Consider the following 27,783-nt stretch of genomic DNA (forward strand, 5'->3'; position numbering starts at 1 on the left):
TTTCTTAAAAATCAATAATTTAAGGAACCTCTTTAAGTCCTCTCAAAATATCTGGACACTTTCTCTTCTGGAAATGACATCCAAAGCTGCCACAGGAAAGGAGTAAACCGCATTCCATAAACCCTAAATGACGACAAGTTTGAAGAGCTGCCCCCTAATATATCAAGAAATGTTTAGGGTCAACAATTAAAAAAAAACCAGGACCTCAGTCCCAATTCTACCACATACTGGCCAACTTGGGAAAGTTACTTAACTTCTCTGAATCAAATTTCCTCTTTGGTAAAACTGAATGCTACCTACATTTCTAAACAGTTAAAACAGAATTAAATCAAAGTACGATGGCAAATCTCTTGGCCTGGAACATAACAGTAAAAATGGTAACCCCTTGTGTAATTATTTTCATATACAACAACATTCTTGTTTTCAGAATCTGGCCCCACAACACTTAACATGTTCCTCCTTGGACTTTGTGGCCAAGGAGTAACTACAATAAACGCCTTCAAGGAAGTTATCGCCATGACTTCTGGATCCCCTTCCTGGGTCACAGCTCAGGCTATAAATATAATTTGGACTATCTTCTCCTAAATGCATTATCTTGTTCTCTGCCACACAAAAACTCATCGAAGGATGTTCCGGTAGCTTCTTCTTGTTGGCTTGGCTTTTAACTGCTTGGAACGACACACGGAGTCAGCTGCAAATCTGGCAACTTTCAATGCCAGTATGTCTTTAAACCATTTATAAAAATGTTAAATAAAATTAGTCCCAGCACCAATCATCTGAAGAGTAATAAGGATGGCCTACTTCTCATGTTAATAACCAAGGTCAAAGACTAAATAAATAATTAGATAAATTAGCTCCCCTTTGACTACAGGCATATTTTAACTCTTACAGTACTTGGACTTCTCCCAACAGGTTATATTTAATGTTTACTAAGTTTATCCTTCAGCAGTTTTCCTGATACAAAGACACACCTAATACATAGAACCTAGGATCAATGCTAGGGCTAAACTCCTACCAAAGCCCAGTTTTCTTCAACATGCTCTATCCAACCTCTAATTCTTAACTTTCTTCCTCTGACTACCTGCCGCATATGCAGGCCTGAAGTTCAGTTCCCAAATCATTTTCATTCCATCATTTTATCTTTCATGTTCCATTTTAAGCCTATGTATTTATATGTATAATTTAAATAAGCTTCTATTCTTTTCAATTGCTTGAAATACCACATATGAATACTTGATTGCCACCTCTAACTGAAGACTCTGGCTCAGAATAGAAAGACTGGATATTATTCCTGTATGCAAGCATGCATGCTTAGTCGCTCAGTCATGGCGAGCTCTTTGTGACTCCGTGGACTGTAGTTCCACCAGGCTCCTCTGTCCACGGAATTCTCCAGGCTAATTCTATACTAGAATGGGCAGCCATTCCCTTCTCCAGGGGATCTTCCTGACCCAGAGATCAAACTCTACCTCCCCAGCCTCCTGCATTGCAGGAAGATTCTTTACCATCTGAGCCACAAGGGAAGCTCTCTAGTTTTCCAATAAAATAAGGAAGTTATTATTTGAAGACAATCCCAGAGCAGATAAACTCACTTCAAAAATAACTATTTCAAAATTATTTTCATCACTGCTTATTAGCTTTGATAAAGATACAGTAACTGAATGACATCTCACCAAAGGGAAGGCAAATTTAATTTTGACGTGAACCAGCATGTAAGTAAAATGCTTATATACTACTAGTGAACTTGCAGACATATATTCTCCCTATATCTATTTAGCAATCCTGTCACTACGGTTTCCCTCAGGGCATTCCTCAGAATCTGTCACCTGCATGGAGAGTTGCTGTCTAGCTGCTAAGTCATGTTCAACTCTTTGCGACCCCATGGACTGCAGACCACCAGGCTCCTCTGTCCATGGGATTTTTCAGGCAGTAATACTGGAGTGGGTTGCCATTTCCTTCTCCAGGGGACCTTCCTGACCCAGAAATCAAACCCACGTTTCCTGCACTGCAGGCGGATTCTTTACCACTGAGCCTCCAGGGAAGACCAGGTGGAGAGTAAAGACAGGTAACTTTCACTACTCAGATGCAAACATGCCCAACACCAACAGTCCAACTCAGCCAATTACCCTTCAAGATTACTTCTGCTCTAACCAGATACAAAAGCCCTTTCCCCCTTTAAAAGTAGGATAGCTGGATAACTCAGATGAAAAATTCATTAAGTTGAGCAAGGCAAATGATTTACATTTTCCCTGTCACTCTCTAACATCTACCCTGAGGCTAAGAAAAGTAGTTTGCATGGTCTGCATCTACTCAGTCCATATACCCATGGATTTTCAATATGACTAACTGGCAATTCAGAACACCATAATTATTTTTAAATACATGGAGAAAATCAACTTAATGAAAAACTGAGTAATGGTTTGTTGTTTTTTTATTAAAGCATGGTATTTACCATATCTTTTGAAACCATATTTAACTAAATATTTTTTTCACATAATTAGATTAGATGTGAAGAAATGATCTGTATGTCTAAGTTCTCCAAAATTCCTAAAATTATGTCATAAGGCCAAAAATGACCAACAAATTGTAGTAATTTCATAATCTTTATTATAACAATTTATCAAAAGATGACTAGGGGTTGGTCACTCTCAAACAGTAAAATTCTGTACCAATGAAAGGAAAAAAAAAAAGACTCTGGAAACTTTTGGTGACTCCATGTAACTCTTCGCCCTGCTGGTCAGCGTTACTTCAGAGTAAAGGGATGACCCGTGTGTTTATCATCTGAAATATCACCAAAAGAATGCCTACCTGAGATCTAAAACAAAACAGTCAAAATCAAGTATTGGCATAATAAAAATGCTTTTGAGCTACAATTTATTTCTTATTTTAATCTCAAACGTGTAAAATAGGCTCAATTCAATGAAATTCTAAAAATAAGGGCAGTTTTAAAATATGTGATATAACTTAAAAAATAATTAAAATTAATGTAAAAATAAAAAAGGTGTTACCTTAATACCTCCTCCACACCGGAGTAAGCTCCTGTGTGACTGCTCCCTGGCGGCTCAGCGGTAAAGAACACGCTGCCAATGCAGGAGACACGGGTTCGACCCCTGGGTGGGGAAGATCCCTTGGAAAAGGAAATGGCAACCCACCCAAGTATTCTTGCCTGGGAAATCCCATGGACGGAGGAGCCTGGCAGACTACCGTCCACAGGGTCTCAACGAGTCAGACACGACTTAGCGACTAAACAACAAACAGAAGACAAGCTGCTATAACATCAACTGAAGAACCTGATGAGGACGAACTCCAAAATGTCCAGGAGAAAAAAATCCACCACTGTCACCATAAAACACATTTGCTAAACCACATGTTCTTGAGACTAGTGAGATCTGGGCTACAGCAAATCAAAAAGAATTAAATGCTATAAAATTGGAGCTAAACAAATTTTATCACTAAAACCTAAGCGTTCAATGAATGAAGTCATCAAAATATTCACTTAATAGAAAACAATGTTCAATGGTTTTCTCATGGTTCCATTGGGAGAAGGGGGTTTTGCAAATAGTAAAGACCTTACAGAGACCTGGTTTCCTCATCTACGATTAACAAGGAGGCCTGCAGAACTCACTGTATTTTCAACAGAATATCTGCAAATCAATTGTTAACATTTTAATTCTAGAATAATGAAACTTCTACAATGGTCTCCCAGTGACATCCAGAACAGCCACACTCACTATAACTTGATAGATATATCTAACTCAAGTTCCAAGGTGAGCAGACTAATGACTAAAAATAAATAAATAAATAAAGGAGGGCATCATTTGCTGTAAGTGTCCCTTAAAGCAGACTGTTATTTGATCATGCATTTATCTAGGAAATTTGTGTAGCCACAAAGTGACTTCATTAATAGCAAGTAAACAGTTGGACACAAGTGCTCGTATATACCTAATGAACATTACAAATGATATGTAGTATTTGTTGTACCCTTACTCTGTACTTTTAATCCTCACCAATACCCCATGAGGGGGTATATTTACTAACCTCACTTTACATGTGAGGAAACTTAGGTACACAATGGTTAATATAATTTGCCAGGGATCATGATGTTATTATACAAATCTAGTCTTTACTACAACTATGATCAAAATCATGTTTTTATAATTATGCAATTCTACTACTGTTCTTTTTAAAGGTACTAAAATCCATTTTAACAAAACCCCCCCACTTACCTAAAATAATAATTTTTGTATAATTTATTTTTAAAATATCTGAGTCTACTGAACTGAAAAATTTTTAAGCAATTAAGTTTTAGCATAAAAATTATACAACACTAGCCTACCCTAAGAAGTTCACCTAATATTTCAATCTAGATGACAATGAGAGGGAAACATCAGCACTTGCACTCACAATGCTGCATACTGTTTTAAAATTTCCAATAAAAGCTCATTTTATTGTATATCATTTCATGTATCATAGTAGTCAACCCAAGTTTCCCCATCCTTCGAAGGGAACATCACCACCCATAATCCTAAAACCACTTATAGTGGGCACCAGAATGCTTTAGAAATTAACAGTGTGAACATGATAAAGTAGAAAAACCCCGCACTAGAGTCCAGAGACCTGCCCACCAATCGTGGCTCATCACTAGCTAGCATTTTAGACCCTTCCACTGGTCTGGGTCTCAGTCTCCTGATGTGCAAAATAATCATATCCAAATTCTACTCTTCCAGCTCTAAAAGAAATGTGACTCATACACATAAATCTTTTTTCCAAGCTTCCTATTCTCACTCTGTTTAGTTATTACCATTACTTTGCAGGCATTATGCATTATTTTTCCTTATTTTTACAATGGGAGAATAGCCCATTCTAAACAAAGCTAAGAGGAGAAAGCCTTTTTGACCACTGGTTTGCCATAAATGAGTCCGAAGGTGAATAATGTAGGAGCTATTATAACATTAAAAGGTGTTAGGTTTCAATATTTTAGGCTACTGTTTTGTGTGCCAGTACATTCTCCCTAAGGACAAATAGTAAAATTCAAGGACAATAGGGAGAAAAAAATTTAACTTTCTATTATTTATTCAATAACTAAGAAGGTGCCAAGTGAATATAACTAACAACCTTTTGCAGAAATGTTTTCTCTAACGGATGAATTACATTTTACATCAAAGTGAAAATATGATCTACAAAATTTTCTCTTATACTTAAATACTTCCTTAAAAAAAAAAGCTCTTATTTTATAAATTGTGATGAATCAGTAAGATATATGATTGTGAAAAAATTAAAAATCTAGCTGTGAAATTCTTAGCTTCCTCTTCTAAGCGACATGAAGAACCTCCGTGGGCTGCCACAGAGGTGGATTCTGTGGACTAACCCTGGTATGAATTTTCGATGCTCTTAACTCATTTTGAAGAGTGTTATGCAAATACAAGATTATTAAACTAAGCTTCAGACAATAAAATTCCCAACTGTTAGAAAAATCAAGCTAATTTTCGTATTGCTGCTAGCCTACCAAACATCTTCCCAGTTCAACAAAGTTAAAATATTTTAAACTTCTATAAAATTTGTGGTTCAATTTTATATGACCTTGTAAAGAAACAATTTAAAACAAGGGAAAGAAAGCCCATGAATTACTTATTAATCTTATAGAATAAAAGTCATTAGCAAACTGTAATAATAGTACACATCAGTCTAAATATTAAACTGGAAGGAAGTAAACTACTGCAATGGATGGAGAGACCTGAAGGAGGGATCTTCAGCAGATGGAGAAGCTGCTACAAGAGGTGCAGTTTGTGAATTTCAAGGTGCAATTTGAGAATTTCCAGCAAAAATAATAACCGGGAAAACACCATAGAACGCATACATACATTTTAGAAGACAGCTGCCAAGGTCCACCTTTTGGTTGGAATGCCGAAAGAAAATGTCAAAAATCACCTCGCGACTCCAATCCTTCAGCCTTTCAAAGTTCAGAACCAAGCCAAGATGAGCGCTTAAACTGTTTCTGAGCATCCTTCTTTAAATACAACGCCCTCTCCAGAAAGTCACTTCGCCTCAGCTACTTGAATCCCCAAATCCCAGTACCAAAGAATCTTAGGGCCCCAAGTAGTTGCAGAGGGTCTTCCAGCGCCCGCCTGAGCATCCCTTTCCACCTCGGGTTAAACTCCGGAGGTGCTCCAGCCACTTCCCCCATCCAAGTTTCCCAGTTCCCTCTCATCTCCCGGTGGACCTTCTCGTCGACCTTGAGGACCCCCGGACTGGAGCCTCAGAACCCAGTATCTTGACGGATGCCCTCTTCCATGCAGCGCGCGCAAATGCCCCACAGTCTCTGGTGACCCCCGAGACTGGCCACGACCCTGATCATGAACGTCCTCCGACTACCCTGGAGCGATCCCTCTCCCCTTAGGCGCCCCTGATTCCTCCAACCAGAAAAATAATTCAACGAAATGCATCGAAAGCCTACCAAGCGCAAGCTCCCACTATGCGCCGCACGGTCTGCACCCGGCTCGCGGCCCGGGTCCGCCGTCCCCCGCCCGTCGTCTTCTTCCCGGCCGGAGGGCTGGCGCTGCCTCCGCCCGGGATGTGGAGGCGCCGGCTGGAGACGGACTGCGCCCGGAGCGAGCACCTGGGGCCGGAGAGGCGGCAGCTAACGGCGGCGCGGGGGCCGGGGAGCGCTCACCAACCAGGTCGGCCGCGGGGACACTCACCGGTCGGGGCGCGCGGGGCGGCCTCATCCAGGGGCACCTGCGGCCAGGCAGGACGGGCCCGGACGGCGCAGTCACCGAGAGCGAGTCCGCCGGACAGCCCGCCGGTCCCGTCCGGCTCTCAGGGACAGCCCGAGCGAGCGCAGTCTCGCTTCCTCCGGACGGAGCCCGGGGACCCCAGCTCCGCCGGATGCCCCCTCCAGGCCCCCACCCCTTTCCCGGGCCGCCTCCCCCTCTTCACCCTTTACCCCTCCCCCCACCCCCCAACCCCCACCGGAATGGAAAATACCTCCCGGGGCGGGGGGAGGCGGCGGCACGCCTCTCTGAAGGGCAGCCTACCGTGACCAATAGCAGGCGGGGCTCTGGAGGGGCGGGATTCCTAGCGGCCAATCCGAAGGCGTGTAGGTGAAGGCCGAAGGAGGGAGGCTGGGAGCTAGAGTTAAGCGGCCCGGGAGTCAGGGAGGTCCGGCCGCTCGGGTACGCTCTGTGCGCGGCTGCCATTTTGGAGTCGGGCCGCAGCGGCGGCGGCCGGGTCCGGCCCGGGGGAAAGGGAGGAGCCAGTCAGATGGGAGATATGAGGTCACGTGGGCTTGAGGGGCGGAGTAAAGCGGACCCAAGGGGAGGGGTCGGCGGCGGCGAGTCACTGGGTCTGAGCAGGGTCACGTGGTCCGAGAAGGGGCAGCGGTGGGCTTGAGGGCGGAAGGTCAGCCTTGAAGTGGTGGGAGGAGGAACGCTTTGTCCCTGGTTTCAACTCTGTTAGGAAAAAGGAAAGGAAAAATGTTGAATGGAGGCGTGAGTTCCTTGTTGGAAAATGTGAATGAGTCTCCCTAGATCCCTCCAGCAAGGAGCCTATTATTAAATTCCAAGATCCACGGGAACCTAGGCACTTCGTTTAATTCAAGTAATGCCATCCCTATTGCCAGCTGTCACAAACATGACTCAGATCGGATGGAGGGTTGTCTCTCACTTTTTGCTTGCAGTTTGGCTGGAAGGGCTCCCCAACCCTAGAAATGGTTAATAGGATAAAAGCATAGTTGAGGCAGTCTGACTCCACCAGGACAGGCCGTCTGGACTTATAGAAGCCTTGTCATTCACAAACTTACTGGCCACTTTTGTGTTAGACATACTCATGGTCGTATTATAACACCTCCAAACAAAACAAACAATGAGACCCTGTCTGGCTCTCAGCCGTATTTCAACTCCAGACTAAATTATGTTCCTTACTAATCCACTGAAAGTGCCCCTCTCAAGGCCGCCAGTGACATCCGTATGATCGAGTTCAAGGGTCGCTTGTATAAAGTGATCTCTTTTGCAGTAGTTTCTAAGGTCTCCCGTCACTCCAGTTTCCCTAAGACTATAAACTCTCAGATTGCATTTTTTTCAGCTAACCTAATTCAGTTGTGTTGGCTTTTTAGAAGAGTCCCAGGATCTAATCCTTAGTCCTCTCCTTAGTAGGTACAGAGTCATTCTGCTGCACTCTAAGGTAGTCTAACCATTCTGATGACTGAGTGTACCTTTAATGAGGTTCCCATCTGCCTGTCTTAGTGCTTTTGGATATCTCCACTTAAATCTAATCTTGACACATCCAAATATGAACTGAAATACCCTAAGAAGTCCACAAAACCTGCTCCTCCCCGTCTGTTATCTTCTTTGATAACATCACCATTCATTCACTTCACCAAACCAGAACCTGGGAGCAATCCTCCATACTGCCTCCTTGCTGTAACACTTCTGTACCCCTCTGAGCTTTGTCCTGTTGGTTATCTTTTCTAATTGTGCTTTCCCCTCAATTTCAACAGCCATTGCCTCACCTGGGCCATTTATTCATTAGCCCAGTATTTACTAAGCATTTTACAATGTGCCAGCTACTGTTTGAGGTGCTTAGGATATGGTGGTGAACAAAATTGACTAAGTTCCTGAATAGGGTGAAATAAAGCATATATGAGTAAAGTAGCAAATTAATAATTCAGGGGGTGATATATACTATAAAGATCTCCCACCGAAAAACAGAGAAACATGCAAGAATCTCCCAAAGTTGTTGCCCAGCTCTTCACCTCAGTCTCCCCCTCCATCCTGTTCCCCCAGCCTCCCCACCCTGCTTAGTATCTTCTTATCCTTCCTTCTCATTCTCAAAGAAAAGATGACCCTGATTGTTTGATCTGGAGCGGTTTTACTTCCTTTCATCTGTGAGGACTTCCCTCTATCTTTTTGTTAGGGCTGCCTCAATTCCAATCCCCCGGCTAGGAGATAAGCTACTTTGAGGGCAGGAGTCACACCTTAAACATCTTTGGGCCTCCACAGTGTCTTGACTCAGAATAGGTACTCACAAAATGCATATTGACATGAACTGGTGAAATCTGACCGCTGAAGCAGGCTGCCACAAAAGCATCTTGAGCCCAACAGAATGGAAGATCAGTAAGCTCGTCTATTAGAATGTAGAGGCTGTGATGCTTCCTGGCAGGGGGCAGGGTAATAAATGAATGAGATTACCTCTGTTGGTTCCTTCCAGGCCTGGGATTCCATGATGCTATGTTCCATGTGGGGCAGGAGTTGCATCATAAACACTACTTTACTTGACAGTGCCAAGTACACGTGGGCAATTTAAAAATACTCTTTGTTTCTAATGAGGAGCTTCAAACCCAGAGCACTCTGGGTAAATTGCCAGGAGAGGCTCTGCAGGAGAAGGGTTGCAGTTGCCACTTGACTCTATTTCCAAGCCCTTGGGTGTTGCACCCCAACAGGGAGTGAGATGTTGCCAGTTCCATCATAGTCACTGTAATTAAACCCAAGTTCTGGCAAAGGGCAGTGCGTAATTATGAAGTACTATTATAGTTTTTATCATTATTAGGCACCCAGCTGCCCAGCCCAGAAAACCACAGTAGTAAAACATGGAGAAGCCAAGCTCCTCTCCCAACTGGCATGAATCAATACCAGGTGTATTGGCACATAGTCCTGCAGCTCTGCTCATCAAGATGAAACCTGTCCCCTCTTCTTGGCAAGATAAAATTTTAAATGAATGAAAAGAGGAAATGTAAAGAAAGACCTTTGCCACCTCCTCTAAATGGAGTTCCATTTTTTCTGTGTCCCCAGAATGATCTCTTCTCATCTACATATTTATTGTGTAAATCTTTTTCAACTTTATCCTTGACCTGCCAGATTTCTAAGCATCATTCACCCATGTCTCTGGAGGATGTATTAGTTAGGGTGGGAGTGCAGAGTGCAGAAAAGAGTGCTTTTACTTTCAAGAAACTTTTAATACAGACCCAATAATTCAGAGAGTATAGTCAGGCTTGACAAGGCATCTGCCTCTTATTGAGCGCCTACTCAATGCCATACTTGGCATTTTCACATATGCTAACTGACTTGATCCACATCACCCTGCAAGGTGCCTCTTATAATCCTTATTTTCTTCAAGATCTCAAAGACTTAGTGACAGAACTGAGATTCCAACATAAATGTACAAATTTGGTGACTGTATATTCATGGTAGATGTGTTCACACTGGGTGGTGAATACAGGTATCAAACTCCTCCTCCTGTCAAATTAAACATGTTTTTTTGAACAAAGTAGATTTTAAGCTGAACATTGAAAGAACAATTCAGAAGTGGTGCTGAGGGAATGGTGCCAAACAAGGAGGCCAAATTGGCCGTAAGCCTGAAATCAATCAATATGGGAATATTTCTTGTTCAGCAGTGAGTCATATTGTATTCTTCAAGTACCTTTATTATCTCAGCTCTTCCAAATGGGGAAGTCAATCCGGGTGGTATAAGGGTGGGCTGAGGATGAAAGAGGGTGGTTTGGGGAGGGAATAAGTCTTTGAATGGAGGTCTCCCAAATGGCCCATAAACTGGCAACTCAGGCACTGGCTTCTGGAACCAATGAAACCATGGCAGCTTTCCTTGCTTCTTATCAGTTGTTTTTAACTGATGTGTGAATAGTTTCTCATTCTCTTCTTTTAAAACAATTAACAGTTTTTAAAAACAATTTAGCAGTATGTTATACAAGGCAGTTCACTTTTATTTTTAGCAGTTTTTTTTTAAGGAATTCAAGATTATATAAAATGAACCCATTTAAAGTGCACCATTTGATCTGTTTCGAGACATGTATATCCTTGTAATCACTATCATAATCATGAAATAGAATATTTACATCAACCCCAAAAGTTCCCTTGTGCCCCATTCACAGCAGAAATTTTAATACAACTTATATTTTGATTACTCCAAAATCTAGTCTCTAACTTCAACCTTGCTTTCAAATTCTAGACCCATTCTAGACCCATATTTATAGCCATCTACTCGACATATCTGGGCTTCCAAGGTGACACTAGTGGTAAAAGAAACTACCTGCCGATGCAGGAGCCGGAAGAGTGGATTCGATCCCTGGATTGGGAAAATACCCTAGAGGAGAGCATAGCAACCCACTCCAATATTCTTTCCTGGAGAATCCCATAGACAGAGGAGGCTGGTAGGCTCCTCAAACCAAATAGGACTAAAAGCTTTATCTTATCTACAAGAAAACCCCCATCTCCTCCAATTCCCTTTTTAAATCATTTTTCTGCATTCTTCAATTCTGCTGAAGCCGTCATCCACCTAGTCATATAAGCAAGAAAATTTTAAAAATAATCTTCACTCTTCCCTCTTTTCAACCTCCCAAAAAAGTGATTCTATTTCACACAAACATTTTGTAATCAGTCCTTTCCATTTCTAATATCATCATTCAGATACATCTTGCTCACATGATCACTCTTTTAAAAAAAAACCTCCTAACTAGTTTCTTCATGATCCAATTCATCCCCCAATCTGCCACTCTTGAAAACCCAGAGCTGACTGTTTCAAACGTCTGCATTCAGAGATTGCCCAACGGCATACAAAGTAGCACTGAAAATCTTTCACAGTATGGCCCCAACCTCCCCTCCTGGATTCCTCTGCTCCCTGCTACATAAAGCATGCTATACATTTTCATCTTTCTGTGCTTTGTATATGATCTCTGTCTGAAATGTGCCTTTTCCTCCACCTAGAAACTCCTCCACCTTTCATAGCCCCATTTATATGGCTTTCCTCAATAAAGCCGTCCCAGACCTCTCCAGATAAAAATAGTCATTCCGTCTGTTACACTTGACCTCTCATAGCATGCTGCACATATATTTATCACACTGAACAGACACAGTGATGAAGTAGAACAGGAGATCACTGTGGACGGTGACTGCAGCCGTGAAATTAAAAGATGCTTGCTCCTTCGAAGGAAAGCTATGACAAACCTAGACACATTAAAAAGCAGAGACATCACTTTGCCAACAAAGGTCCATGCAGTCAAAGCTGTGGTTTTTCCTGTATTTGTATACGGATGTGAGAGTTGGACCATAAAGAAAGCTGAGTGCCAAAGAATTAATGCTTTTGAATTGCAGTGCTGGAGAAGACTCTTGAGAGTCTCTTGGACTGCAGGGAGATCAAACCAGTCAATCCTAAAGGAAATCAAGCCTCAATATTCATTGGAAGGATTGATGTTGAAGCTGAGCTCCAATATTTTGGCCACCTTATGTGAAGAGTTGATTCATTGGAAAAGACTCTGATGCTAGGAGAGATTGAAGGCAAAAGGAGAAGGGGGCAGCAGAGGGTGAGATGGTTGGATGGCATCACCCACTCAATGAGCATGAATTTATTTGAGCAAACTCTGGGAGATAGTGGAGGACAGAGGAGTCTGGCATGCTGCAGTCCATGGGGCCACAAAGAGTTGGACATGACTTAGCAGTTGAACACTGAACAACAACAGAAGAACAGGAGAGCTGAGTCAGAAGACCTGGGTCTAACTTAAAAATCTCATTCACCGCTTGCTGTGCCATCTAAGGCAAGTCACATAACCTCTCTGAACCTTGGTTATTTAACTATAAAACTGAGATAACACTTTTAATAATACTCCCTCATAAGACTGTTCTGGTGATTAAATGAACTAAGTATAATTATAAATGTGAATGTATTTTACACTATACAGATATTAGAGATTATAATGACAAAGCTATATCTCTGCTGGGCTTCACTGGTGGCTCAGATAGTAAAGAATCTGCCTGCAGTGTGGGAGACCTGGGTTCAGTCCCTGTGTCGGGAAGATCCCCTGGAGGAGGGCATGGCCACCCATTCTAGTATTCTTGCCTGGAGAATCCCAATGGACAGAGGAGCCTGGTGGATTACAGTCCATGGGGTAGCAAAGAGTTGGATACTACTGAGCAACTAAGCAACTAAGATATTTAAAATATCTTCTGCTAGCTTTTGCGCTCCTTCAGTGCAAAATTAACATCTAGCCATCTTTATAGTCCTTCTGCTTAACATAGTGCTTGAGCTGCCTGTCGCCTAGATTGGTTTATGACCTAAGTTACTATTTCTTACATTAATAGAACCATATTCTCTTCATTTATTCTCTTAGCCTACTTTGTACAATATAAAAGCAAATCATGACACTTTCTTTTTTTGTCGTGTCCACCTCTTTGAGACCCCATGGGCTGTAGCCTGCCAGGTTCCTCAGTCCATGGAATTTTCCAGGTAAGAATACTGGAATGAGTGGCCATTTCCTACTCCAGGGGATCTTCCTGACCCAGGAATCGAACCCATGTCACCTGCATTGACAGGCAGATTCTTTACCACCAGCAACAACTGGGAAGCCCTTTATAATTGTTTATTGCCTTTGTAATTAAATAGTTTCATCAAAAGATCTCTGAGGAAATAAACTATATAGTCTATCCCTGATTAATTTTGAAAGTCTTTATTTTTATTCAACAAAAACTTTTTAGAGCCACTGAATGATATTTAATCTATATAGTTAAAGATTCTACAGAAAGAGCATGGGGAGTTGGTACTGACGTAAGTGGAGTGGTCATAAAAAGCCTCTCCAAGAAAGTGGCCTTTGAGCATCAATAATGAGAAGGAGATGATCCTACAAAAAGGAGGAATAGCCTTCCAGGCAGAGGGGAGAGCACAGACAGATAGCCTGGGACAGGGGAAGCAAAGTCTATGTGCGGAACTGAAGGTAAGCTGATATGGTGTGGAGAGAGGGAGGGGAAGTGGTAGGAGGTGAAGCCAAAGAAGCAGACAGAGCTTGGACTGGCAGAGTAGAGAGTTTAAATCATATTCAGATTGTAATAGAAACCACTGGAGGATTTTAAGCAGGAGTATGATATGACCTGGTTGGTTTTTTAAAAACTAGCCCTAACTACATATGGAGAATGTGTTCCGGGGGAGGTGAGAGTGAGGATCCGAAGGGAGACTAGTGATTTCTGTCCGGATTAGAGATGTTGATCTTGATTAGGGTGGTAGTGCTGAAGATGGTGAAGAGTAGTAGTTTGGGGGTATGTTTGGCAGATAGAACTGATGAGTCTAACTGATGGATTTAATGACAGCGAGTGAGGGAAAGATGTTAAAAGATGACTCTTAGGATTAGAAGCTAAGCAAGCAGATAGAAGTTCAGCTTACTGAATTTACACAGTGCCTATGGAGGTGCTGCGCTAGGCTCTGAGAATACAAAGCCCATTGAGTGAGACACAGTACTTGTCCTCAAAAAAACCCAGACTAGTGGGGACGACTGCCTCTACCAGTTAATAGAATTACCCTGGTAATTTCTACTGGTAACTTTTCTGTTAGTGTCATCTTCTGGGATCTTGGATTTTTCTTTTTTCTTGAGAGAAGAGAAAAGAAAGATATGGAAAAAGAACCACAAGGTTAAGATACTGGACAGAAGCAAGGTGCTGGGCTAATAGGAATGGGAGTCACTGTGGTCTGAGCTTCTGCTGTCTCCGCCTATTCATGCCTGACCAGCAGTATACCTATGGTTGAGGATAAATTCAGATTTCTTTTTCTTTTTATTTTAAGTGTAACCTTCATGAAATTACTGTATGACTCCTGAATGACTTCTCTCAAGCTTTTTTCTTTCTGGTATTTATTTAATTTTAAATATTTGACCAGTTGATACATTCACATGTTTCAAAAATCAAAACAGGACTTCCCTGGTGGACCAGTGGTTGAGAAGCCACCTGCCAATGCAGGGGACATAGATTTGATCCCTGTCAAGGAAGAGTCCCACACGCCATGGAGCGACTAAGCCCTTGCACCACAACTGCTGAGCACACTCTCTGGAGCCTGTGCTCCGCAACAAGAGAAGCCACGGCAGTGAGAAGCCTGTGTACCGCAACTAGAGCGTGGCCCCTAGAAGGTCCGTCTTTACAGCAGCAAAGACCCAGTGCAGACAGAAATAAATATGTAAATAAATTTAAAAAAAAGATTTCCACCAGAAAATTTTTAAAAGATCAAAACAAAATTAAAAGGTATATGGTGAAAATTCTCCCTCCCACCCTGCTTCTTCCATCCCTTCTTCCTGCCCACCCACCCTCATAGGTAGAGATAGTTACTTATATTGCTTTTCCCATGTGTCCTGACAGTGATTCTTCATGCTCATGTAAGCAGTTCTTCTTTCTTTTCTTCCCTGCTTACACAAACGGTGGCATATTCTATCTCCTGATCTGCATATTGCTTTCCCCATTGACAAAGTCTCTTCGAGCTCTGTCATATCAGTACTGAGACAGCTTCCTCATTCTTTTAAACAGCTGCATAGCATCACACTACAGTTTATTTAACCATTCCCCTATTGATGAGCACTTGAGCTGTTTATAATCTTTGCTATTTATTACAAACAGTGCTGTGCTGAATAACCCGGCACATATGTCTGCAGGTATATCTTTAGGATAAATCCCCAGAAGTCCCCTAAACACTTTAATAAAATCTTCCAAAGGAATCTTCTAAGGTGGTGTGACTAGGTTTCCAAATTAGAACGTCAACTTTCAAAGGATTAGCTCTCACATTCCATTAAAAATAATTCCTCATTCTTTGGTCTGAAAATTATAGCTTTTATCATTTCCTAATAAATATTTTTTTTAATTTCTGCAATGAGTATTTATTGGTATTTTATCTGTTTAACTATTTTTTAAAATTATCTATTTACTTATTTATTTTTGACCGTGCTGTGTCTTTGTTGCTGCAAGCCTGTTTTCTCTAGTTGCAGTGTGCAGTCTTCCCTTATTGCCCAGCATGGGCTCCAGGGCACTTGGGCTTCAGTAGTTATGGTGCATGGGCTCAGTTGCCCTGTGGCATATGGAATCTTCCTGGATCAGAGATAGAACCCATGTCCTCTCTATTGGCAGGCAGATTCTCAACCACTAGACCACCAGGGAAGTCCAGAAAATTTTAAAATATTTAATCTGCTTCTCCTGTAACCAGTAATGGCTGGCATATTTTTAAAAAGAAGAAAAGAAAGAATAATATTCAACTTGATTATGTGCCAGTTAATAAATTGCAAGCTCTAGAAAATACTTGAGTTTTCTTAATTCAACATATAGAAGCATCTTTTGAATGAAGTCTATGATGGGATTAATGGGTTTGGAGTGAGAACTTGTAAGGTGGCTGGATGGCATCACTGACTCGATGGACATGAGTCTGAGTGAACTCCGGGAGTTGGTGATGGACAGGGAGGCCTGGCATGCTGCGATTCATGGGGTCACAAAGAGTCGGACATGACTGAGTGACTGGATTGAACTGACTGAGGTGTAGACTGCCCCAAACAGCTCTAGTGCTACCCTAGCCCCAGGTTCAAATATCCTTCACTCGTTTTTCTTTTAATTAGCCTCCCTTTGCATTTGTCTTTGTAATTCTTCAATTTCCCATGGTTGCTTTTGGAGAATAGGTTTAAGGGCCTGGTAAAATGGATAGACTTTGGTAAATGTGCTTTATAACTGAGCCGTGTAAAGTGAGCATCCTGTCTTTACATTAGGCACCTCCCTCCATACTTTTTTTATTTATTGGATTCCAGATACATGAGATCAGGATGGAAGAATCCTAGGGTATTTAATTTACATGAAATATTTAGAACTATTTAGGACATCATCTGGAGAACGCAGTGGCACCCCACTCCAGTACTCTTGCCTGGAAAATCCCATGGACAGAGGAGCCTGGTAGGCTGCAGTCCATGGGGTCGCCAAGAGTCGGACACGACTGAGCGACTTCACTTTCACTTTTCACTTTCATACATTAGAGAAGGAAATGGGAGCCCACTCCAGTGTTCTTGCTTGGAGAATCCCAGAGACGGGGGAGCCTGGTGGGCTGCCATCTATGTGGTCACACACAGTCAGACACGACGGAAGTGACTTATCAGTAGCAGTAGCAGGGCATCATCAACTCAATGGACATGAGTTTGAGCAAACTCCAGGAGATAGTGAAGGACAGGGAAGACTGGCGTGCTATAGTCCATGTGGTTGCAAAGAGTTGGACACGACTTAGTGACTGAACAACAAAATTTAGGAGAACATACAGATGTAGAAATATGTACAAGTAACATGGCAGTGAAAGCTGCCATTTGAGAAATACTTGTAAATATCGTAAGAAGCTGGCCTAGCCATATTACTATCACTATTAGAAAATAAAATTATTTTCCACATAGGACTTCTCTTTGGTTCCGTTCCATTTCATGTATGGGGAAGTTTGTTTGTTTGTTTCAATTACAGAATGAAAGTATTTAAAAACAAATCATGAGTTGACAAGTTTCAACAAATAGCCACCTATAAAGCTTTCCTTAGCTCTAAAGCTCTCTTTCTCAGAAACTGCAAAATCTACAAATCATGAAGCTAGAACTGCCCAATATCTTGAAGAGTATCTACTCACAACTCTAACTGAAACTACCTTCAATTTTTAAAATGTCTCACGTGAGGATTCTATAGTCTCTTGGCCATTATCTTTTTCTTTTTTAAAATGGAATCCACTTCTTTTTTGGTTTTAAATTAATTAAATTTAAATTGCTTCTCATATATTTTGGTTTCTGTATTTGCAATATTTATCCTTTAACTTTCATTAAGCACTAACTCTTCTACGTAAACATTAGGAAATGTCAGTTATACATTCTCCTTTTTTTCTCTTCAGCTGGTAAGACTTGGATTCTAGAAGATATCCAGAATTCCTTCTTAAGTGAGGGATAATATTCAATAAATTTATTTGTGTGTCTGGTTCCTGAGTGTTTGTGGAGAACATCAGTTCTACTCACCACACTCTTAATTTTGTTCTGTGGACTCTGGTCCTCCCTACTCTCAGGGCTTGGTGAGAACAGTGATGTCTCCACCCCCATGCTGTGGGGTGACACATGTGACCTTGGTCTAGGTCATCTAGTATATCCTACTCCCCTGGTCATGGTGATCCATTCTGAACCTGCTGGAAAAGTTGGTCCTGGATTTGAGCCTAGGGGTAAGTGGCGGCTCGCATCCGTATCGGGTACAGAAGGTGAGAGCTCGTCCCAGAGTGGAGCCCATATGGGAGATGCGGAGCTGAGAAAGGGAGAGAGAAAGCAAGTCCTAGGTCATATTGTTTGAGGCCTGGATCAAGCTGCACCTACACCAGATACTCTAAATTATCCAGTTACATGGGTCAACAAATTTACCTTTTGATTCAGCTACTTTGGGTTATGTTTTCTCAACTTTGGTGAGCAAAGGATTTTTGATTGATGTAACATCTTCAAACAAAATTTGGCAAATTAAACTCATATTGTGCCCATGGTTTGCCAAATTTTGTGATTTCCCCAGCTAATTTCCAGATTCCTTTCTTCTCACATCTAGAGTGACTTTAGCCTTGCAGCAAACCCATCTAAATACCAAACGAGAGTCCTCTTTCCCATCCCTGAAAGACTCCTCCAGTTCTATGCTTAAACACAGCTCACTGGGGAAGTTAAAGAAGGAAGGGAACAGACGGCAACCTGATTCATATTCCTCTTATAGGAATTAAGCCAATTTCTTTTAGGGGTCAGTTCCAGTTCAGTTTCAGCAGTGAATGAGAGTTGTTTGAATCCATTTCTTGTTTAGGCCTGTAATCATTTGCAGTAATCCAAAGGCCTTCACTGGGGAAAATATTTGAGGGAGTTAAAATTTTGTTCCAGTTTGAGGGAACCATGTAATGTAGAATCAAGTTGCACCTGTCTTATTAAACCTTTTGTGCTAACAGGGGCAGTATATGGGCAGGATAGGGAGGCGATTACTAGTATACTTAATACAAAAATAATCAGCCTAGACTGCATCCATAATAAGCTGTGTCATAAAATCTCCTTTTTGGGTTTGCTTTTAATAATTCTAATCCATGTGAGAGTAGACTTTGAAATATCAGATTGTACCCACCAAATGACTAAAAGATAGGTTATGACAAACTTTAAAATTTTTGCCTCTTTTAGAGGAGCAGATGCCTTATAGGTGAAATACTTATGGTCTCTGTTTGAAAATTATTTCTAATTAAAGTGATAGACTTAGTGAATAATCTGGGGACATGATTATCCTCTAAAAAGTAAAAATCTAGGTTCAGAATATCAACTGGACCTTTGTATATATATATAATATAAGCAATATTATATTAATAATATATAATATAAAAATGTTATCTATAATATAAATAATTACAAGGCACTTACAGAATGCTCAGCTTGTTCCAGGATATTTTTTGTTAGTGAGTGGTGTACAAACGAGATAGAATGACAGGTGCCATCTATATGTTTTACAAAAGCACTTCTTGCTTGTGCATGTGTAAACAGAGTCAGGTTTGACAAAATGCGAAGAGATGTCTTACAGATGGCACATGTGAGGCAGACAGGTCTTCTCAAGCTGATGAGGCTGTAAAAGCAGTTGTCATGAGTGTGTGCAAGTCTGCCACACCTGTTCTTCAAGGAAATTCCCACTGGTAAATATGAATCTTCAGAATCAGAGACCAAGGCTCGCTGAGGTTAGTTCAGTTTTCCATTAGTTCAAGAGAGACTATGACCACCAAAATGGCTTTTTGTGAGTCTTTCTGAGACTTTTCTATTTCTCCTGGCTCTGTGTTATTGTGGTTACAGTTTAAGATTAAAATCCTCTTACTTGGTCCTTGAAGAAATAACCATGATTAATCTTATAGCATTAAGTTCATCAGTGATGTGTTTTGAAGGGAATAAACTCCTGCAAAAATAAACTACAAAAAGGCTTGGATATACAGAATTTCGATGCTTCAAATGATGTAATTTTCTATAATATTTAGCCTGCCATTTTTAGTTTGGTATTTGTATAATAGGAGACTTCGAAGAAAAAGCTAAAGAGAGGCTAATTTGCTTGGTACTGCTTCTGTTCTTTTGTTCTTTTCGAATCTAAAATTAACCAACATCTGCAGTGTCAACAGGGACTCCATATGGCATTCAAGTTTGTACTTTTCCTAAATAATGCATTTGAAGCAATGTAATCTGAGAGGAATTCTGAGGTGATAATGAATAGACTGCCTTATACTATATAGCACTTGATAGTTTCAAAATGTTTTAACAACTAGGACTTTATTTGATCTTCACAACAATGTTAAGAGGCAACAAGATCAGGTATTTCTTATGCTTGTCAAACAGATGAGAAGACAGAAGTCCAAAATATGGAAGAGAGATGACCACAGTCAAAATCTGGTGAGTGCCAGGGTGAGAATGAGACGCTGGCCATACTCTAATCTCATGCCCTCTCACCAAATCGCTAGCATCAAGTTACTGACTCAAGTTAAAATAGCATGTTTTCAAAGTATTAGATCCCGCAAACAACTCTGTAGGGAAATGGAAAGGACTCAATGCCAGAAATAAATAATAAACATGCACGTTTAGTTTCCCAGAGTTTAATGGATTTCATTTGCTCAATTAAATTCACAGAGGACTTCCAATAAAGTTCATCTAGTTACTCCTGTGAGTTCCTATTTTACCTACCAAAAAAAAGTTTTTACCAAAATGTTTTTTCTTCTGTGAAATCACACCTCATAAATCTTTATGTCATATCTAGAAAATTCAAAAGCTTTCCAGTTAGAGATGTTGCAACTAAGAGTGTTTTCCTCCCAATAATAAATTATAATTTACCTCAACCTGGTTTTTAAACATTTTTTCTCAAGCCAAATTTCTGTAAATGTCCACAGCGTAACAGCATTTCTAGGACAAGAAAGAAAATAGTTTAAAGTCAAAAAACGTATTATCTTGTGACTGATACACAGGCATAAATTTCGAAGAACCCTATTTTTGAAAGCATAAGTAACGTTATTGCCAATCCACTTTACAGAAATTTCTAGCTATGTAATACTACTGTTTCTACTTTTAAATGAAGAGAAATTCAGTTGCTTTCATTTCTTTAAAGTTGGAGGCTTGAAAATTATGAATGCTGGCTTTCTTGAAGTGGAACACTGTGAGTTTGTTATATCGAAAAAGGTATTGGTGTTCACAAACACTGACAGACAGATGGATTTCCAACAAGTGGAAACAGAGCTACACTGGCGAAAGGAGCAGCCAGCAAGCATTTTAATCGTGATTTGGCTCATCTGTGCTGGTTCTGACTCCACAGAAGTTCATCTTTAGGAAGCACCTTCTACCAAATGGAAAGCTGGCAAGAAGTAATGCTTGAGATTGCTGACACTGAAACAACCAGAGCTTACTTAAAAATGAAAAAACATTTCCCCCTATTATTTGTTTGGATATGTCTCAAAGAACCCCAAACAGAAAAGCAATATTTAAATTTGAGTTTGTCCAAAACATTCTTGCAATTCCAATACCCTACCTATTCTGTGTCCAGGATTGGTGGAAATACACTAAGCATTTTTTAAAAGATTGTCTAACCCAAGTAGAGGAATGCTATCCTTCCATAAAGGAGAAAATTTAGATATGGGAGTGATGAAAAAGAGAGGCTGAGAGAAAGAGACGAAGGGAATGACTGGGAGAGTACTTCACCAGGAAAAAGCAATTGGGAGGAAGTGGGTGGAGTTGGAGAATCTGGGTGGAAAAGCTTTCAGAGAGGGGAGGTTTATATTATTTGACTAGGCAATAACTCCATCTGGCTAATAATGGGCATCTGTAAAGCAAGAGCCAAGGGTGATAGAAAGGAATGACCGTGGCGGTACCATTTGGTGGTGATCTGACTGCTCAGCGACAGCGAATGCAGAGATGGGAACAAGGCAACAAAAGAAAGGGAAGTGCCCAAGATGCCGTAAGAACCCAGACTGCAGGCGTTTTTTTTTTTCTTCTTCAGTCAAATCTAGTGTTTCTCTTCCCTTTCCACCATCTCTACACCTCTGCCCCACACTGCAAGAAAAATCTGTGTTCACAGGCCCAAGTTTGTTTAGCTTAATCCTCATTCACCACTGAATGATTTGTGGAAACTGAAACTGGTAACCATTTTTTAGCAATGACTTCAGCATTAATCAATCAGAATTGGAATGATATAACTTTGTTCCCAGTCAACCCAATTACAACCACAGACCTCTTTGAGCTACAGCACAGTAATGTGGTGTCTTGGCGATTCTGCTGCGGATTAATGGACTGGACAGAGAAGCGTTGGAAGGGCCAATGCAACTCCTCCAATAGTCCACTGCTTTTCTGCCAGATCTGCTTTGAAAAAAAAGCTGATCATATCAAACCATGTTAGCCAATACCTGTATTGTTTGCCTGAACTATAAAGCACAACAGTACATCTTGTTCTTTTGCAATTCATTATTAGAAGAATTAGACCATGCCTATAATATTCAAGATAGCTAGACAAACATGCATACTCCTACACTGCCCATTGGAACATGTCGTTTGCACACTGATATGGTAATGATTTATTCTCAAAGTTAGATGCAGTATCACTCCCTCTTCCTCTCCCTGCCAAGATTCAGTGTCTCTCAGGGGCAGTGGGGCAAGGACACGGTCTTGCCAGCTGATGCTGAGGAGAACCAAAGACTCAAGGACCAGCTGTACATGTAGCTCATTCAGCTGTCTCTCACAAATCACCCGGTCCACACACATCATCGCCACAGGAGGAATCAGGATTGTGGAGGGTAGCTGGACCCATGGGATTTTGCCTTGTCTTCTCCACAGATACCTTTACGATGGCTTTTGGGGGCCTGTGCACTCTCAAGAAACTGATTCCTCCTGTGTGAAAATGTAGAGAGCCTGGAAGAATGGAACATATCATGACTGGTCTCTGAATACCTCATCCTGGAGGGAGTTTTCTTGCTCTCACATATAATTCAGCACTTAGTCATCAACACATTTAAAGGAAGTTTCCAAACATGTCTGAAACTCTAGGTGCAGAGATTTTAGTGCCAATTGACAAGGGCAGTTTAGAACAGAACAGAGGTGGGAAATCAGGAAAGTGAAGAAGCAGTGTGATTGAGTAGAGACAGCCAGCTCAGTCAGCAACTAGCTGGATGCCTCTGGTGATTGTGCCCACACCTCAGTTTTCCAACTCTGAAACGAAAGGAACTTTGCGAGAAAAGCACATTTACGGTGTCTCCCTGTATGCTCCCCCTGACATTGAATTCCCCGAGGGTATACTGCTGCCAACCCTCCTCGTCATGCTTTTCCCTCACCAGCCCTTTCTAGCCTCCACGTTTTTTCACTAGGGATGTTTTATTGAGAAAGACTGGTGGCACCTGGCAAAATATCATATGCTGTCTCCCAGATTCCTGAATAATTTCTTCTAGGTTGGAAAGGAGTATCTTTCATTTTCAAATACCTGTATCTAATGTCAGCCTTGCCCTGAGGAGCAACACCGCAGAGCTAGAGGGTGGGATCTTTAGTTAGCTTCTCTGAGGCCATGTGCTAATAAAACAAACAAACAAAATAAAATTTAACAAATCTTTTATGCATTTGTCTTTGTTGTTGTTACTGCTGCGGGTTGATTGTTGAAGAATATGTTTATTATGTCAGGACCCTAGAAAGGGGTAAAACACTTCAGTTCAGTTCAGTCGCTCAGTCGTGTCCGACTCTCTGCAACCCCATGAATCGTAGCACGCCAGGCCTCCCTGTCCATCACCATCTCCCGGAGTTCACTCAAACTCACGTCCATCGAGTCAGTGATGCCATCCAGCCATCTCATCCGCTGTCGGCCCGTTCTCCTCCTGCCCCCAATCCTTAGTGCAAGTCAAAACCTTGCTGGATAGGTTGCCAGCTTTTTTGATCTCTTATCTGACACAATCTCATGTGTATTTTTCATGGCAGAAGATATATATTGCTATGTTCTTCTAAGGCCATTTTCCTCATATAGAGTGTGTCTCAAATATTTTGAAGGAAAAGTGATGTATTTTTTGTTTTGTTTTGTTATTATTGTTATTATTTGTAACTTAGAGAGCCTATAATTTTTATTCATTCAAAATAAATCCTCAAGTCCCCTTGTATTTCACACCAACTTGGTAAACAAAGGAAAATGGTATTCCTTGGTAAACAAAGGAAAATCTTTCCTTTCCACTTATCTTTCTGAATTCTCCTATATAGCTGAGGAACTGCCATTTTCTGAGAAGTTGGGGGAGGGGAGGGAAGAGCATTCCTCTAATTTCAGGCCTCCTAAATCTGGGATTCCTTATGTTGCTCAAAGAACTAAGCATTCTGAAAATTCTGCAAAAATTAATGCAAATATTGTTCTCCCGATAGAATTACTAAATGTGGTCATATGGTCTGTCTCTTACAGGAGGATTTATTCCTTCTTTCTTAATTAAATAAGAAATAAAAGGAAGTCATGCACAAGCTTTCAGAGCAATGACTATAATATAAAAAATGTAGTTTCAGGGAGAAGAAGAAAAGAGAAAATGTTGAAATGTGGAAATAATAGGAGGGCTTACTCAAGTAGACTCTTATGCTCCATCCAAGCACTGAAAGAATTAAGAAAAGCTCTAAAGAAAGGTAGAAGAAGGCAGACAATGGAGCAAAGCAGTCAAGGACAGAAAATAAGAAGTGTATAGAGTAATAAATTGGAATCTGGGATGATTCTTAACTAAATCACTTGCAAACTGCAATTTTCAAATAAAAGATGAGATTGAAAAAACTCACTGCTAGAAAAGAAAACAAAATGAATTTGTAAAGAAAGCCCATTTTGAATAAAATCTTCAGAGAGAAGGTCACCTGGCTAGAAAAGAGTTGAAACAAAATGAAGTGGCACAGGTGAGGACATTTGCTAAAACAAACCAAACCATCCTGACTTGGCATCATCCACCCGACGGACGTGCTGCATCCACCCAAATGCAGCCTCCCAGAGGCAAGTGTTTCAGCACACGTGTTCTACTTCCAGCAGGGGCTGGATTTAGTCAACTGGGTCAGTTCCGTGTTCCTGTGTAACAGATATTCCAAAACAGAGCTTATGACAAAATTTATTATCTTACAGTTTCTTTCTGTCAGAAAGACAGGTATAGCTTAGCTGGTTTCTCCCGCTCAGGGCCGTTCACAATCTGCAATCAAGGCACAAGGTTTTTAAAAATAACTATAAAATACACACATACTTTTGAAAAATACAAAAGCACACAAAATGACAATTGAATTCTCACCCTTTGACTCCCTCCCTAAGCCCACTCAACTTTGAAGGTAAAGATTTTTAACTGTTTCTTAAATATTCCTCCAAATATTTTAAATGTGAATGCATTGTGTGTCTGTGTATGTATTTACATATATGGGATCATAATAATATTGCTGTACATCTTGGTTTTTAGAAAAAACATAATGATATGTCTGGGAACGTGTATAAATGAGACCCATCTCAATTTTTTTCTTGACTGCATAGTGTTCTTTTAAATGGCTGGCTGTTTCATAATTTATTTACTGAGTCTCCACCTAATACACATTCATATCCACCCCTCCCCCAACTTTCTGGCTATTTCAAACAATGCTGCAATGGGCATGCCTATCTCTGCATACTTTGGTGAGTTTCTCTTACAGACAAATCCCTAGCAGTGAAATTCCTAGGCCAAAGGATATGCTCATTAAAATTTTTTAAAGCCTCTTTTTATTATAAAATACAAATACAGAAAATCAAACAAAATAAAGTGCAGAGCTTAATGGATTGTTATAAGGCAACACCCCCTTAACCATCACTCAGGTCAAGAAAGAGAACTTTGCCAGCCTTCCACGTGCTCCATGATCACAACTGCCTCCCTCCCTGATAATAACCACTATACTGATTTTTATAGAAATCAATTTATTTTGTGGTTTTACCACCCAAGTGGCATCCATAAATATGATAGTTTAGTTTCGTCCATTAAAAAAACTATTGATAAATCTTTCAAATCTCTTTAAATTTGCAGTTTTCCCTTCCAAACTTTTCTTTTCCATGCAAGGGCTGTTATCACATGAGCCCAAATGCTTTTCAGCAAATACCTCTTGGCTGTTATTGAACTTTTCTGTCCCCTGATCTTTTGGATATACTTTCTCATGAATTTCTCTGCTTCCTCATGCATAGGTGCTGATAATAGGCAGGTCTTCTGGCTATCCCATTTGGCTGGTATTTTGATGTTCACAGAGCTACTTTATCACCTAAGCTTTACTGTAAATATTTTCAAGGGTTTTGAGTTTTCCTATCCAGTTATTTATTTGGGGGAAGGGATCTGGGGAGATTCAAAGCTATGCTACCACTTCCTCCATCTTCCCAGAATTTCCTCCTCATTTTAAAATTTGGTTCAGTTCATTTCAGTCACTCAGTCATGTCCAACTCTTTGTGACCCCCATGGACTGCAGCACGCCAGGATTTCTTGTCTATCACCAACTCCCAGGACCTGCTCAGACTCATGTCCCATCGAGTTGGTGATGCCATCCAGCCATCTCATCCTCCATTGTCCCCTTCTCCTCCTGCCATCAGTATTTCCCAGCATCAGGGTCTTTTCCCAGCATTAGAGTCAGTTCTTCGCATCAGATGACCAAAGTATTGGACCTTCAGCTTCAGCATCAGTCCTTCCAAAGAATATTCAGGACTTATTTCCTTTAGGATGGACTGGTTGGATCTCCTTGCAGTCCAAGGGACTCTCAAGAGTCTTCTCCAACACCACAGTTCAAAAGCATCAATTCTTTGGTGCTCAGCTTTCTTAATGGTCCAACTCTCACATCCATACATGACTACTGGAAAAACCATACCTTTAACTAGATGGACCTTGTCCGCAAAGATTACTTTTTAATATGCTGTCTCGGTTTGTCATGGCTTTTCTTCCAAGGACCAACTGTCTCTTAATCTCATGGCTGTAGTCACCACCTGCAGTGATTTTGGAGCCCAAGAAAATAGTCTGTCACTGTTTCATTGTTTTCCCATCTATTTGCCATGAAGTGATGGAACTGGATGCCATGATCTTATGTTTTTGAACGTTGAGTTTTAAACCAGCTTTTCACTCTCCTTTTCACTTTCATCAAGAGGCTCCTCAGTTCCTCTTCACTCTCGCAAATTAATTAAAATTTGGTAGATGTGATCAAATTACCTGGAGGATGTTGTGCTTTCTGTGGACATTTGCCTAATTTTTTTAAAAGTACTTATTTACTTTGGACTGTGCTAGGTCTTCATTGCTGCGCAGGCTTTCTCTAGCTGCTGTGCACGGCTTCTCACCACGGTTATGGTGGCTTCTCCTGTTGAAGCGCACACACTCTAGAATGTGCGGGCTTCAGTAGCTGCAGCTCACAGGCTTAGTCATCCAGTAGCATGTGGAATCTTCCTGGACCAGGGATCAAACTCATGTCTCCCTCATTGGCAGCAGATTCTTAACCACTGGACCACCAGGGAAATCATGGACATTTACTTTAAGTTAATAGACTTCCTATTCCTAAATAGCACAAAGAAAATAGTGAAATCTTAGGAAGAGACTGTATGTCGTGCATTTTCATTCTGAACCAACGTCTGTGAATAGATATCAAAGAGGTTTGTAAATAAGAGCTGGTAGGATCTTCAGTTCTGTAGGATCTTCATGCACTGCTCTGAGATGAACAAGGCCGCTGGAGGACAGGGGGACACACTGCCTTTCAGAGATCAAATATATCCCTGTCATATTTGTGTTAATTCTGCAGAGTACTAGCCCACAAACTATCTGCTGCTGCTGCTAAGTCACTTCAGTCGTGTCCGACTCTGTGCGACCCCATAGACGGCAGCCCACCAGGCTCCTCCGTCCCTGGGATTCTCCACACAAGAACACTAGAAGATCCCAAAGGGACTATTACCTCCTAAAAACTTAAACCCATACACTCCATCCATTCCTTATCAATCCACTACGTGATTTCTATCCATCCATCAGAATATTCATAAAGCTAACTAAACTGCCACCAGACAC

At 41.0% G+C, this 27,783-nt stretch overlaps 1 protein-coding gene and 1 long non-coding RNA gene across 6 annotated transcripts in view; one reads left to right on the plus strand and one right to left on the minus strand.

Moving 5' to 3' along the window:
- SOCS5 (suppressor of cytokine signaling 5) overlaps positions 1–7,196 on the minus strand; it is a 70,205-nt gene extending 63,009 nt beyond the window's left edge. The window contains exon 1 of one of the 5 annotated variants that reach the window (XM_027966875.2): positions 7,032–7,196. The gene's annotated coding sequence lies outside the window, so the exon portion shown is untranslated. Of the gene's footprint in view, positions 1–5,858; positions 6,520–6,695; positions 6,932–6,981 lie in introns of those variants that run through there. The other 4 variants (XM_042246217.1, XM_027966874.2, XM_042246219.2 and 1 more) reach the window with 4 other exon arrangements.
- Positions 7,197–7,334: 138 nt separating this feature from the next.
- Positions 7,335–23,358, plus strand: LOC132659409 (uncharacterized). Its single transcript, XR_009599839.1, has 2 exons — positions 7,335–20,170; positions 22,592–23,358. It is a non-coding gene; the product is annotated as an uncharacterized LOC132659409 (long non-coding RNA).
- The last annotated feature ends 4,425 nt before the right edge of the window (positions 23,359–27,783 follow it).

The sequence above is a fragment of the Ovis aries genome, chromosome 3 (assembly GCF_016772045.2).
Source record: "Ovis aries strain OAR_USU_Benz2616 breed Rambouillet chromosome 3, ARS-UI_Ramb_v3.0, whole genome shotgun sequence".
Lineage (NCBI taxonomy): Eukaryota > Metazoa > Chordata > Mammalia > Artiodactyla > Bovidae > Ovis > Ovis aries.